The 14302-nt window shown below is 43.6% G+C and overlaps 1 non-coding gene across 1 annotated transcript; it reads left to right on the forward strand.

Annotated features, from left to right (window-relative positions):
* The first annotated feature begins 13954 nt into the window (after nt 1-13954).
* On the forward strand, nt 13955-14049 carry trnai-uau (transfer RNA isoleucine (anticodon UAU)). The gene is made up of 2 exons: nt 13955-13992; nt 14014-14049. It is a non-coding gene; the product is annotated as a tRNA-Ile (tRNA).
* Nucleotides 14050-14302: the final 253 nt, after the last annotated feature.

The following is a 14302-nucleotide window of genomic DNA, read 5'->3' on the forward strand; positions in this document are numbered from 1 at the left end:
TCGAGAACCGCGTTAGGGAACTGGAGCTGGAGCTGGATGAACTTCGGATCATTCGGGAGGCGGAGGGGATTATTGACAGGAGTTATAGGGAGGCAGTCACACCTCAGGTAAAAGAAGTAGGTAGATGGGTTACCGTCAGGGGAAGGAAAGGGAACCAGCAGGCAGTGCAGGGATCCCCTGTGGCCGTTTCCCTCAACAACAGGTATACCGTTTTGGATACTGTTGGGGGGGACGACTTACCAGGGGTAAGCAATGGGGTGCAGGTCTCTGGCACAGAGTCTGTCCCTGTTGCTCAGAAGGGAAAAGGGAAGAGGAGCAGAGCATTAGTCATTGGGGACTCCATAGTTAGGGGAACAGATAGGAGGTTCTGTGGGAACGAGAGAGACTCACGGTTGGTGTGTTGCCTCCCAGGTGCCAGGGTACGTGATGTCTCCGATCGTGTTTTTGGGATCCTTAAGGGGGAGGGGGAGCACCCCCAAGTCGTGGTCCACATAGGCACCAACGACATAGGTAGGAAGAGAGATGGGGATTTAAGGCAGAAATTCAGGGAGCTAGGGTGGAAGCTTAGAGCGAGAACAACCAGAGTTGTTATCTCTGGGTTGTTGCCTGTGCCACGTGCTAGCGAAGAGAGGAATAGGGAGAGAGAGGAGTTGAACACGTGGCTGCAGGGATGGTGTAGGAGGGAGGGTTTTGGTTTCCTGGATAATTGGGGCTCTTTCTGGGGTAGGTGGGACCTCTACAAACAGGATGGTCTTCACCTGAACCAGAGGGGTACCAATATCCTGGGGGGGAGATTTGTTAGTGCTCTTCGGGGGGGTTTAAACTAAATCAGCAGGGGAATGGGAACCTAAATTGCAGTGCCGGTGTACAGGCTGTTGAGAGTAGTGAGGTAGGGGATTAGGTTACAGGGACGCAAGAGGGCACTGGCAAGCAAGAACTTGGTTTAAAGTGTGTCTACTTCAACGCCAGGAGCATCCGGAATAAGGTGGGTGAGCTTGCAGCATGGGTTGGTACCTGGGATCCTGATGTTGTGGCCATTTCGGAGACATGGGTAGAGCAGGGGCAGGAATGGATGTTGCAGGTTCCGGGATTTAGATGTTTCAGAAAGAACAGAGAAGAGGGTAAAAGAGGGGGGGGTGTGGCATTGTTAATCAAGGAAAGTATTACAGCGGCAGAAAGGACGTTTGAGGACTCGTCTACTGAGGTAGTCTGGGCCGAGGTTAGAAACAGGAGAGGAGAGGTCACCCTGTTGGGAGTTTTCTATAGACCTCCGAATAGTTCCAGAGATGTAGAGGAAAGGATAGCGAAGATGATTCTCGACAGGAGCGAGAGTAACAGGGTAGTGGTTATGGGGGACTTTAACTTTCCAAATATTGACTGGAAATACTATAGTTCGAGTACTTTAGATGGGTCTGTTTTTGTCCAGTGTGTGCAGGAGAGTTTTCTGACACAGTATGTGGACAGGCCAACCAGGGGCGATGCCACATTGGACTTGGTACTGGGTAATGAACCCGGCCAGGTGTTCGATTTAGATGTAGGTGAGCACTTTGGCGATAGTGATCACAATTCGGTTAGGTTTACCTTAGCGATGGGCAGGGACAGGTATATACCGCAGGGCAAGAATTATAGCTGGGGGAAAGGAAATTATGACGCAATTAGGCAAGATTTAGGATGTGTAGGATGGGGAAGGAAACTGCAGGGGATGGGCACAAACGAAATGTGGAGCTTATTCAAGGAGCAGCTAATGCGTGTCCTTGATAAGTATGTACCTGTCAGGCAGGGAGGAAGTTGTCGAGCAAGGGAGCCGTGGTTTACTCAAGAAGTTGAAGCGCTTGTCAAGAGGAAGAGGGCGGCTTATGTTAGGATGAGACGTGAAGGCTCAGTTAGGGCGCTTGAGAGTTACAAGCTAGCCAGGAAGGATCTAAAGGGAGGGCTAAGAAGAGCAAGGAGAGGACACGAGAAGTCATTGGCGGATAGGATCAAAGAAAACCCTAAGGCTTTCTATAGGTATATCAGGAATAAACGAATGATAAGAGTTAGAACAGGGCCAATCACGGATAGTAGTGGGAAGTTGTGTGCGGAATCAGAGGAGATAGGGGAAGCGTTAAATGAATATTTTTCGTCAGTATTTACAGTAGAGAAAGAAAATGTTGCCGAGGAGATTACTGAGATACAGCCTACTAGGCTAGATGGGATTGAGATTCACAAGGAGGAGGTGTTAGCAATTTTGGAAAGAGTGAAAATAGATAAGTCCCCTGGGCCAGATGGGATTTATCCTAGGATTCTCTGGGAAGCCAGGGAGGAGATTGCAGAGCCGTTGTTGTTGATCTTCAAGTCGTCATTGTCGACAGGAGTAGTGCCGGAGGACTGGAGGATAGCAAATGTTGTCCCCTTGTTCAAGAAGGGGAGTCGAGACAGCCCTGGTAATTATAGACCTGTGAGCCTTACTTCGGTTGTGGGTAAAATGTTGGAAAAGGTTATAAGAGATAGGATTTATAATCATCTTGAAAAGAATAAGTTCATTTGCGATAGTCAGCACGGTTTTGTGAAAGGTAGGTCGTGCCTCACAAACCTTATTGAGTTTTTCGAGAAGGTGACCAAACAGGTGGATGAGGGTAAAGCCGTGGATGTGGTGTATATGGATTTCAGTAAGGCGTTTGATAAGGTTCCCCACGGTAGGCTATTGCAGAAAATACGCAAGTATGGGGTTGAAGGTGATTTAGAGCTTTGGATCAGAAATTGGCTAGCTGAAAGAAGACAGAGGGTGGTGGTTGATGGCAAATGTTCATCCTGGAGTTTAGTTACTAGTGGTGTACCGCAAGGTTCTGTTTTGGGGCCACTGCTGTTTGTCATTTTTATAAACGACCTGGATGAGGGTGTAGAAGGGTGGGTTAGTAAATTTGCGGATGACACGAAGGTCGGTGGAGTTGTGGATCGTGTCGAAGGGTGTTGTAGGGTACAGAGGGACATAGATAGGCTGCAGAGCTGGGCTGAGAGATGGCAAATGGAGTTTAATGCGGAGAAGTGTGAGGTGATTCACTTTGGAAGGAGTAACAGCAATGCAGAGTACTGGGCTAATGGGAAGATTCTTGGTAGTGTAGATGAGCAGAGAGATCTTGGTATCCAGGTACATAAATCCCTGAAAGTTGCTACCCAGGTTAATAGGGCTGTTAAGAAGGCATATGGTGTGTTAGCCTTTATTAGTAGGGGGATCGAGTTTCAGAGCCACGGGGTCATGATGCAGCTGTACAAAACTCTGGTGAGGCCGCACCTGGAGTATTGCGTGCAGTTCTGGTCACCGCATTATAGGAAGGATGTGGAAGCTTTGGAAAGGGTGCAGAGGAGATTTACTAGGATGTTGCCTGGTATGGAAGGAAGGTCTTACGAGGAAAGGCTGAGGGACTTGGGGTTGTTTTCGTTAGAGAGAAGGAGGAGGAGAGGTGACTTAATAGAGACATACAAGATAATCAGAGGGTTAGATAGGGTGGATAGTGAGAGTCTTTTTCCTCGGATGAGGATGGCAAACACGAGGGGACATAGCTTTAAGTTGAGGGGTGAAAGATATAGGACAGATGTCAGAGGTAGTTTCTTTACGCAGAGAGTAGTAGGGGCGTGGAACGCCCTGCCTGCAACAGTAGTAGACTCGCCAACTTTAAGGGCATTTAAGTGGTCATTGGATAGACATATGGATGTAAATGGAATAGTGTAGGTCAGATGATCGGCGCAACATCGAGGGCCGAAGGGCCTGTACTGCGCTGTAATATTCTAATTCTAATTCTAAAAAAAGAGTGCTACAGGAGCAACACACACACTCTTCTGGGGAAAGGTATAATGTTTCCACCAGAGATCACCTTGAACGCTAAAATTGTAGTGAATGCAATTGGTGGGGAGTATATACCCTACCTTTATATAAAGTACATCTGGAGAGTGACTTAATATCTGCGATGGTAACGGTGGGAGATCCCATAGTTGGCCACTAAAGGGAATTGCTCTACTCTGAGGAAATAATTTGGCCAGATCAAAAGTATCAGTTTCTCCGCTAACTACAGAGGAACCAAGTGAAGTTAGGGAAACAGAGCAATTACAGGAACAAGTTCCAGAATATTTCCTGCATGTGTAGTCACCCGAACAATTGCTAAACCGGATCCATTATTGAAGGTAAAAGTCTCTCCACAAACAAAAAACCAAATATCTGAAACCTTATTTGTGGATTTAGAAAGTCCAAACGAGATGTTTAACAGATCTTCTATTGTTGCAGCACAGCAAGCTGATCCAGAATTATACCAAACAGCACAGACAGCTCTGACAGAACCTGAGGTGAATGAGCACCAAAAGGCTATTGTATGGCAAGCGGGGTTTTGAGGACGAAATGGAGACCAACTCATAGACCTGCGGACGAAGACTGGGCAGTTGTTGAACAGATGGTGGTATCATCTAAATAACACCAGGGTTTATTAAGGTTAGCACATGACATTTCTTTTGCAGGACATTGGGGGATTCGCAAGACCAAACCACGTATAAGACAACATTATTACTGGCCAGGCCTTACAAAGGGCGTAAAGCAGTTTTGTAGGGTTCATGAACACCTTAAAGCATCACAAGCCAAAATGTAAAAATGGGCAGACAAGAATGCAAAAACCCGTGACTTTCAACTAGAGGATGAAGTATTGTTGTTGTTACCATTGCAGGGGGTATCATTACACGCGCAGTTCAATGGCCCATTTCGAGTGATCAAAATAGTAGGTATGGTAGATTACTTTATTGATGCCCCTGATCACCGGAAGAAGAATCGGTTATGTCACATTAATATGTTAAAGCAATGTTATCACAGAGAGGAGGATACGCCATATTAGGTAATAAAAACTGTTGAGAAGGAAAAGGAAAGAATGGCTTTGGCAGAAGGAGGTATAAATAATTTTCAGATTGAACCTCCAGCTATCAGATTTTCAAATACAGAATGGCTAGGAAAATTGGACAACATGCTTTTGCACTTAGAGGCAAAACAACGTGAAGACCTGACCAGTCTTTTTAAAACATTTGAAAGAGTCTGTAGGGGTAAGCTGGGCTATACAAGCTTAGCCACACATGATGTGGGTACAAGAGGATTTTTTTTCTCCTTTAAAACAACATCCTTGCCACTTAAGTCCAGCCAAACAGGCCCAAATAAAAACAGAGACCCAATGCATGTTGGAGGGCAGCTTACTTGAGCCTAGACACAGCAGCTGGATTACACCAGTGGTATTCATGCCTAAACCTGACGGTGCAGCTCAACTTGGCACAGACTACAGAAACATCAATGAAGGCAAGCTTCTACCTAATTTTCATTCAAAATACTTTATAGACAGAGTGGGCAACAGCATGTGTCTTGACGAGATAACTTTGTTGGAGGGATACTGTCAAATTCCTTTAACAGCCCAAGATAAGGAAAGGTCAGTTTTCCTTTTACACTGGACGGATTTGTTTTCAGTATCAAGTGATGCCACAGAGGTTAATGTGTGCTGGAGAAACCTCTCAGAGAATAGTGAACCCAGTTGTGGCCAGTGTACTTAGCTGTGCAGCGCACCTGGCTGAGGTGATGGACTGTAGGGACACTTGGAATAAAAATATGAAACAACTGGGAGCCTATGTTTGGAAGGTTGCAATGGCCTCAATGGGACAACCTTTGAGGGAAGAAAAAAGGCAAAATGTTTTGGTGTAGTTTATTATTGCAGCCTCATCATTTTGAAAACATAACTATTTCGGGTAAAACAATGTTATTGCCGATGCTTTGTCACGAATTTAACCTTGTTAAGTTATATGGATGGCAATAGTATAAATAAAAGCCTGTAATTATCAGTAGTGAACGGGTGTGAATAAGAAAAAAATGTTCCAGTCTATTTTTCCCAGTTTCCATTTTTTTTTTGTATTTTCATAAACGCATTTTTAAGAATGGCGATTCATTTCGCCAAGGGCGGAGGTCTCATCGAACCATATTTATTTTCTCCTCGGAATAAAACAGTTTCCCTTGAAGACTCTGTAAAAATAGTGTAAATTTAAGACAGAGAGAGAAGCTTTTGGATTTCTGAGTCACAGTGTGCCAGTTGCACTTGTTACCTGGGGCACAGCAGGAGAGAGAGAGCGGTCACATGGTACAATGTTTCCACTTAGCTGTATTAAAACTGGTCTGCAGAGAAGGGCGATTTATGCTTCTCAACAAAACATCCACAAGCAGCTACACGCCGAGCTAATTGTCTAAGGAAGAAAAAACCTTTTGAACACACTGCTGGTATTGCTGAAGTGAAGTTTCAACTGAGAGACTGTTGGTTTTAAAATTAAAGTTGACCTATTGCTGTGCTCATCGTTGAAATAATTGTTTGATGTTTGCTGCAGCTGAAGTGGTTTGAATGCCTATCATCAAATTCGTGTGGAGATTTCGAGTGGCAATTGATTATTTTCACATTAGAATATCTTACCCATCAGGTACATAACCCACAAAGACGTACTTATTTATTTATTCTTAAGGAACAGCTTTTGTTTCAAAAAACACCACTTTTGAAACTGATTAACTGATAGCTTTGAATGCATGTGTGTGAATGGTGGAGTTAGGTTAAAATAAGAAGTGATGAGGCCTCTAGACATAGGTTTATCTTTATAGTCTTTAAGAGTTAGTTTTAATAAATAGTTCATTTGATGTTGTCTAAAGATACCTGATTTTGTCTGTTTTATTCCAGGGGGGTTACTAAAGTGTTTACTTTGGCGGTTTTCCGGTTGGGTGGGAAAACTTTAATAATATTCTGTGACCTGTGGAGTGATGGGACTGAATTGACAATGCATTGCTCCCCCATCGGTGATAACAAATGGAAAAAGGAGTTGTTCGATTTTGAGCCATCAGTGCAAAATATTTCAAACTCGATCTTCCCAGCCGGGGTTCAAAAACAAGCTTAATTTCCTGTCTCTTGCAGAAATGCTGAGGGTTGCCATTTATGCCTGAATCAGCATCACTTAAAGAAAAACTGATTATCTGGTCATTATCACATTGCTGTTTATGGGATCTTGCTGAGCGCAAATTAGCTACTATTTTCTTAATTTCAACAGTGACTACATTCATAATTAATCTGGATTCACTCAGCAGGTCTGGCAGCATCTGTGGAAAGAGAAGCAGAGTTAACGTTTCGGGTCAGTGACCCTTCTTCGGAACTGACAAATATTAGAAAAGTCACAGATTATAAACAAGTGAGGTGGGGGTTGGGCAAGAGATAACAAAGGAGAAGGTGCAGATTGGACCAGGCCACATAGCTGACCAAAAGGTCACGGAGCAAAGGCAAACAATATGTTAATGGTGTGTTGAAAGACAAAGCATTAGTACAGATTAGGTGTGAATATACTGAATATTGAACAGCAGCAAGTGCAAACCTGAAGAAAAACAACCTGAAAAAAACAGTGAGTAAGCAAACTGAACAAACTAAGATGAAATGAAATAAATGCAAAAAAAGATTGTAAAAAATGTAAAAAGGAATGTAAAAAAAAAGGAAGAAAAAAAAGAAGAAAAAATAACTAAAAATGAAAGTAAAGTGGGGGGCTGTCATGCTCTGAAATTATTGAACTCAATGTTCAGTCCGGCAGGCTGTAGTGTGCCTAATCAGTAGATGAGATGCTGTTCCTCGAGCTTGCATTGATGTTCACTGGAACACTGCAGCAATCCCAGGACAGAGATGTGAGCATGAGAGCAGGGGGGAGTGTTGAAATGGCAAGCAACCGGAAGCTCAGGGTCCTGCTTGCGGACTGAGCGGAGATATTCCGCAAAGCAGTCACCCAGTCTGCGCTTGGTCTCCCCAATGTAGAGGAGACCACACTGTGAGCAGTGAATACAGTATACTACATTGAAAGAAGTACAAGTAAATCGCTGCTTCACCTGAAAGGAGTGTTTGGGGCCTGGGATAGTGAGGAGAGAGGAGGTAAATGGGCAGGTATTACACCTCCTGCGATTGCAAGGGAAGGTGCCCTGGGACGGGGACGAGGTGGTGGGGGTAATGGAGGAGTGGACCAGGGTGTCGCGGAGGGAACGATCCCTTCGGAATCCCTTCCCTGTCAGCATTCCTTTGTGTCATTAGCAAATTTTGCAACCGTACCGCTGGTCCCTTTATCCAAGTTATTTATATAAATTGTAAAATATTGAGGCCCTCACATTGATCTTTGGGGCATGCCACCCGATACATCTTACCAACCATAGTACATGCCCAAACTAACTCTGTGCTTTTGGATGACATCACCGAGTGGCAGGACGAGAAATAGCCGGGAGCCCAGGATGGATCATTGGAGGAGCACCAGGGGAAATGGTGTGGGAGCAGAAAGAGAAGCCATTGCAAAGGATACTCTGTCTGCGATGAGTTAGATAAGAATGGATCCAGAAGGGTGCAGTCCCACCCAGCTGGATGATGGTAGAGAGGCATTGGAGGAGGATGGGTTGTTCACCTGTGTCAAAGGCTGCAGACAGTCTGATTAGGTTGAGGAGGGCTGTATTACCTTTATCTCAGTCGCATAAGAGCTATCTTGCTACTGTGGCAGGGCAGAAACCTGATTGGAGGGATTAAAACATGGACTAGTGGGAAAGAAGGGATTGTGAGGCAACAATATGTTCGAGGACTGTGGCTCAGAAAGCAACGTTGGAGATAAAGTGGTAATATGCAAAGTCAGTGGGAAAGAGAGTTGTTGTTTTGTAGAGAGGGTTGATGATTCCAGATTTAAAGGAGCGAGGGACAATGTCTGTAAAGACAGAACAGTTAACAAGATCAGCCAACATGAGAACCAGAGGGGGGGTTGCGTGGTCAGGATTTTAGTGCAAATAGCGTCCAGGGAGCAGGAGGTGGGTCTCATGGACAGGTTGAGCATGAGGAGAGCATACTGGATCATAGAATTGAAGAATGCACTGCCTGCGAGAGTGGTGGAGGCAGATTCAATCACGGCTTTCAAAAGAGAAATAGATTAACACCTGAAGATTGAACAAACATTAGCAGGGCTACTTAGAAAATGTAGGGGTGGGAACTAGCTGAATTGCACTTGCAGAGAGCTGACGCGGACTCGATGGGCAGAATGGCCTCCTTCTGTGCTTTAACCATTCTATGATTTTGTGAGTACTTGCAGCACTGATGCGCTACAATATTTTCTCCAGACAATTATCCAATTCACTTTTGAAAGCCAAGATTAAAAATGCCTTCACCACATTGCATTCCGTATCCTAATGACATTTTTCCTCATGTCACCATTGGTCCTTTAGTCAATCACCTTAAATGGGAGTCCTCTGGTTCTCGATCCTTCTGCCAACCTGAACGCTGGATTAAGGCTCCACTGTCTGAGGAGGAGTGAGTTCAAATTTGATATTTAAATTATCCAGAGGTTGTACGTAAATCTTTATATAATTAAAGTTATGTTGTTTTGTGAAATACTTAACTGGACTATGCAATTAGCATTGGCCAAGAATAGAACCCAGGTCTTCACTGGGAGAAGCAAAACTTCTCCCATGGACCACCAATGCGCAAACATACGCTCAGCTCACTTCACCAGCCTCTACAATTCATTGAACTATCAAAGTGTAACTGGTACTCGATATAGAATTATTCGTAAAATGCTGGAATAACTCCACAGGACTCGCAGAAACCTCTAGAGAGCCAAACACAGGAATAACGTTTCAAGTCGGTCAGTTTTACCATAATTATGGAAAAGGAAAAGGATAATACAGGAGTTAAGAATTCTCAATTGGTGCATAATGAATTTTACTAAGCTGAGGCGTGATTTAGTGAAAGCGGACTGGAAGCAGTTACTTGAAGGTAAATCAGTGTTATACCAGTGGGAGGGATTCAAAGCAGAGCTTCCAGAGATTCAGAGTAAACATGTTCCCACAAAGAAAAAGGGTGGGACGGCCAAATCTAGAGTCCCATGCATGTCAAGGATCCTACATGGTAAGATTGGGCAGGAAAGGAAAGCTTCTGTCCAACACCGAGTACTCAATACTACAGAAAGCCGAGAGGAGTATAGAAAGTGGAGGGGTGAAATCAAAAAGGAAATTCAGAAAGCTAAGAAATAACATGAAAGAATATTGGCAAGCAAAATCAAGGTGAACTCAATGTTGTTGTATTAATATATCAAGAGTAATAGGATAACTAAGGAAAGATTAGAGCCCATAAAAGACCAAAAAGGTAACCTCCGTGTAGGGCGGAAGATGTTGGTATTATTCTTTATGAATATTTTGCGTGCGTCTTCGCAAAAGAGGGGGATGATGCAGATACTATAGTTAAGCAAGACAGGTGTGGACAGTGAAGTATTGGAAGTGATAAAAATAGGGAGAGAGGAAATAAGAATGGGATTAGCATTCTTGAAAGTTAATAAATCACCAGGGTCGGATTAAATGCACCCCAGGCTTTTAAAGTAAGCAAGAAAGGAAGTAGCAGAAGGTCTGACCATCATTTTGCAGCCATCACTGGATGCAGGTGCTGTGCCAGAGGATTGGAGAACAGCAAACTTTGTACCTCTGTTTGAAAAGGGAGGGAGGGGTAGATCGAATAATTACAGACCAGTCAGTCTAACCTCAGTAGTGGGCAAATTATTGGAATCAGGATAAACTGTCACTTAGAAAAGCACAGGTTAATCAAGGATAGTCAGCATCGATTTGTTAAGGGAAGATCTTGCTTGACCAACTTGATCAAATTTTTTGAAGCTGTAACAAGGGAGCTAGATGAGGGTAGTGTAGTTGATGTGGTCTACATGGATTTTAGTAAGGATTTTGGCAAGGTCCCACATGGCAGACCGGTTAAAAAATAAAATCCCAGGGGATCCAGGAAAATGCAGTAAGGTGGTTAGAAACTTGGCTCAGTGGCCAGATACAAAGGGTAGTGGTGCTTATTGCGAGCGGAGAGCTGTTTTCAGTGGTGTTCCACAGGGCTCAGTACTGGGTTCCCTGCTGTTTGTGGTGTATATTAACGATTTGGACGTAAATGTAGGGGGCATGATCAAGACGTTTTCAGATGACACAAAGATTGGCCGTGTGGTTGATCACAAGGAGGATAGCTGTCGGCCGCAGGAAGATATTGATGGTCCAGTCAGATGAGCAGAAAAATGGAAATTGGAGTTCAATACAGAGTAGTGTAAGGAGATGCATTTGGGGAGGTCAATCAAGACATAGAAATACACGATTAATGGGAAATGCTGAGTAGTGTAGAGGAAGTGAGAGACTTTGGAGTGAATGTCCATGGATCCCTGAAGGTATCAGGACAGGTCGATCAGCTGGTTAAGAAGGCAGATGGATCCAATCCATTGATAACTGAGGGAAGGAATATAAGAGCAGGTTTTTATTTATTAAATTTCAGCTCCAACAATCTGCATGGTGGGATGTGAGCTTTTTTTCCAGCTTATTTACTCAAAGACCATAACACTGTGCCACAGCCTCAACGCGACCTTGATGACAGATTTCTGTTTGGTATTTCTTTATTTATTCATTCTCTCGCTGTTTCTATTCTCCTAACCACTCTATCATGACCAATGTCTGTTTAAATGTTGCTCAGTTAAAGTTTCGAACATTCTCTGCTTTTTAGCACATTGGTATGTAGTCGCTAAACAGTCTCTGCTGAAGGAAATGCAGAAAGAGACAATCTCCTCTTATACTTTTTTACCCTGCCATTTTACTCTATTTTAATATGAAGCTACACAACTAAAATAAATAAAGTTTGTGATGGTAAAAATGCAGTCCTCCAGTCGGGGAATTGAACCACATTGACATGATTTAAAGCTGATTTCTAAAAGACACCTTGTACTATTTTAAACGAGGTAGATTAGAAATGTCAACAAAAATGTCAGTCCATGCTGGTAGTGAGCTAAGTTTGTCTTTCTCATGAAGTTGCTGCAAAATAACCACTGAGCTAAAAATGACACAAATCAAACGAAGAGAAACCATTACCCATAAAGGATGAACTCAGAAATATCAGGCACTCTGCAGGTCTTGTCAGTGTCAAATTCCTCATTTCTTATTCAATAGAGGAAGAAGAGACATGAACGGCATTCCGACGCCAGAAAGTTTCATAAATAGAATAAAGGCACAGGTACAAGTAACATCTTCTTCCAAATCTCCACAATGTAAGTTCATTTTACTTTATCAAGAACTGACTATCATGAATCCGAAATGAACATCATGGGATTGTGTTAAGCAAGAACTTGTTTTTTTTATTGTTTGTCCATCAGGTTTACAAATTAATTTGCTTCGGATATTGAAGAGAATCTCATTTCAAGATGACAGCACAATGTACCACGTTCAAAACAACCAACTTGTAAAATGGGAGATAGAGCTTTATTCGTACCTGTGCTCTGAAACCCTCTCAGTGCCATTCAACAGCTAGATTAATGAGAGAATGTGTACAATTGGAGAACAGGACTGCTCCCTCGCAATTTATAATTATCGACCATTTTTTAATAAGCATCGTGTCCATAAGGATCAAGTGAAAAAGAAGTTTCTCTCTAATTAACCTACTAATTAATTTCTTTACCATAAAACTTCAATCAAGTCACTCATTAACCTCCTATACACCAAGGAATGCAAGCTTTGGAGCCTTGGTTACATTCTGGTGGATTTTCATTGTCCTGTTTTCAAGGCCATAGTGTATCTTTTATAAAATGCTGTGCCCAGAACTATAGACAGTACTCTATACAAAGTGTACTGTACACTTTGGCAGGAAGAGTTAAAAAGCAGCATGTTGCTTAGGTGGGGAGTGACTGCAGAATTCTGAGGTGCGGAGGGATCTGGGTGCTCTGGTGCATGGGCCATGGCGGGTCGATGTGCAAGTGCAGCAAGTGATAAGGAGGGCTGATGGAGTACTGTCCTTTATTGTGAGAGTTTATAATGGAAGTAGGGATTTGTGCTTCAGTTGTACAGGACATTGGTGAGACCGCATCTCGAATGTTCTGCGCGGTTTTGGTCTCCTTGTTTGAGGAGAGATGTGGTTGCAGTCTGGGCGGTTCAGAGAGGGTTTACTGGCTTGCTGCCTTGAGTGAACAGGCTGTCTTGTGGGAGAAGTGTGGGGAGGGGAGTTTGGACAGACTGGACTTGTTTTCATTCGAGTTTGGAAGAATGAGGGGAGTTTTGATTTGGTTTGTGGGATTCTGGGTGGTCTTGACAGGGTGGATGTGGAGGGGATGTTTCCTCTTGTGGGTAGTTCCAGAGCGAGGGGGCACCATTTGAAGTTGGGGCTCTCCCTTTTGGGACAGCATGAGAGGAGGTTTCGTCTCTTGCAAAGTTGTCCGGCTTTGGGGCTCAACGCCTTGGAGGATGGTGGAGGTGAGGTCATTGAGTATTTTTGGGGTGGAGATAGATAGATACTTGCTCGGCAGGGGAGTCAGGGGTTGTCGGGGTTGGATGAGAGTGTGGAGTCCGGGACATGAGCAGTTCAGCTCTGATCTTATTGAATGATGAAGCAGACTGGAGGAGGTGAATGGCCTACTTCTACTCCTAATTCATATATTTGTATATTGTATGTACTCCAGTTGTGGTTAAAACAGGACATTGTGTAGCTGCAGTAAAACGTCCTCTTTATATTACGCCTACTGCTCCTCCTTTATCTTGCCTTCCAGTTAAATCCTCAAATAAACTTTGATAAATGTTTAATCTGAGATAAAATCGTAATGCCGAAGGGATCAAGGGATATGAGGAAAAAGGGGGAACAGGGTACTGAATTAAATGATCAGCCATGATCTTTTTTAAATGGTGAAGCAGGCCCGATGGGGCGAATGGCCTATTCCTGCTCCTATTTTCGATGTTTCTAACTTTGTGAAATATGATTTCCGCTGCATAAAACCATGTTGACTTTGTCTGATCAAACTATGATTTTCTCAATGCTTGTTAAAAGCTCCTTAAACACGGATTCCAGTATTTTCCTGCTGACTGATGTTCTATTAACTTGCCTGTAGTGTTCCATTTTAACTAAGCGACTGTGTAGCTCCTGTGGTGCAATTGGTTAGCGCGTGGTACTTATGTAACAGTACAAGTAATGAGCTATGCCAAGGTTGTGAGTTCGAACCTCACCTAGAGCACTAATTTTTGAGCCCAGGAGCAATGTGAAGCGGCTCCCTGGAGCAGAGGGCTGTGTCCAGTGAGCCTGAACCAAACATCAGGGCAAGAAATCGAAAAGTTATTGTGAAGTTACATCACAGGACCAGGAGCCATTTGGAGTAAACACACTGTCACGCATTTAATTTAATCTACAAGAAATGCTGGAAATACTCAGCAGGTCTGACAGCATCTGTGGAGAGAGAAGCAGAGTTAACGTTCCAGGACAGTGACCCT

The sequence above is a fragment of the Heterodontus francisci genome, chromosome 34 (assembly GCF_036365525.1).
Source record: "Heterodontus francisci isolate sHetFra1 chromosome 34, sHetFra1.hap1, whole genome shotgun sequence".
Taxonomy (NCBI): domain Eukaryota; kingdom Metazoa; phylum Chordata; class Chondrichthyes; order Heterodontiformes; family Heterodontidae; genus Heterodontus; species Heterodontus francisci.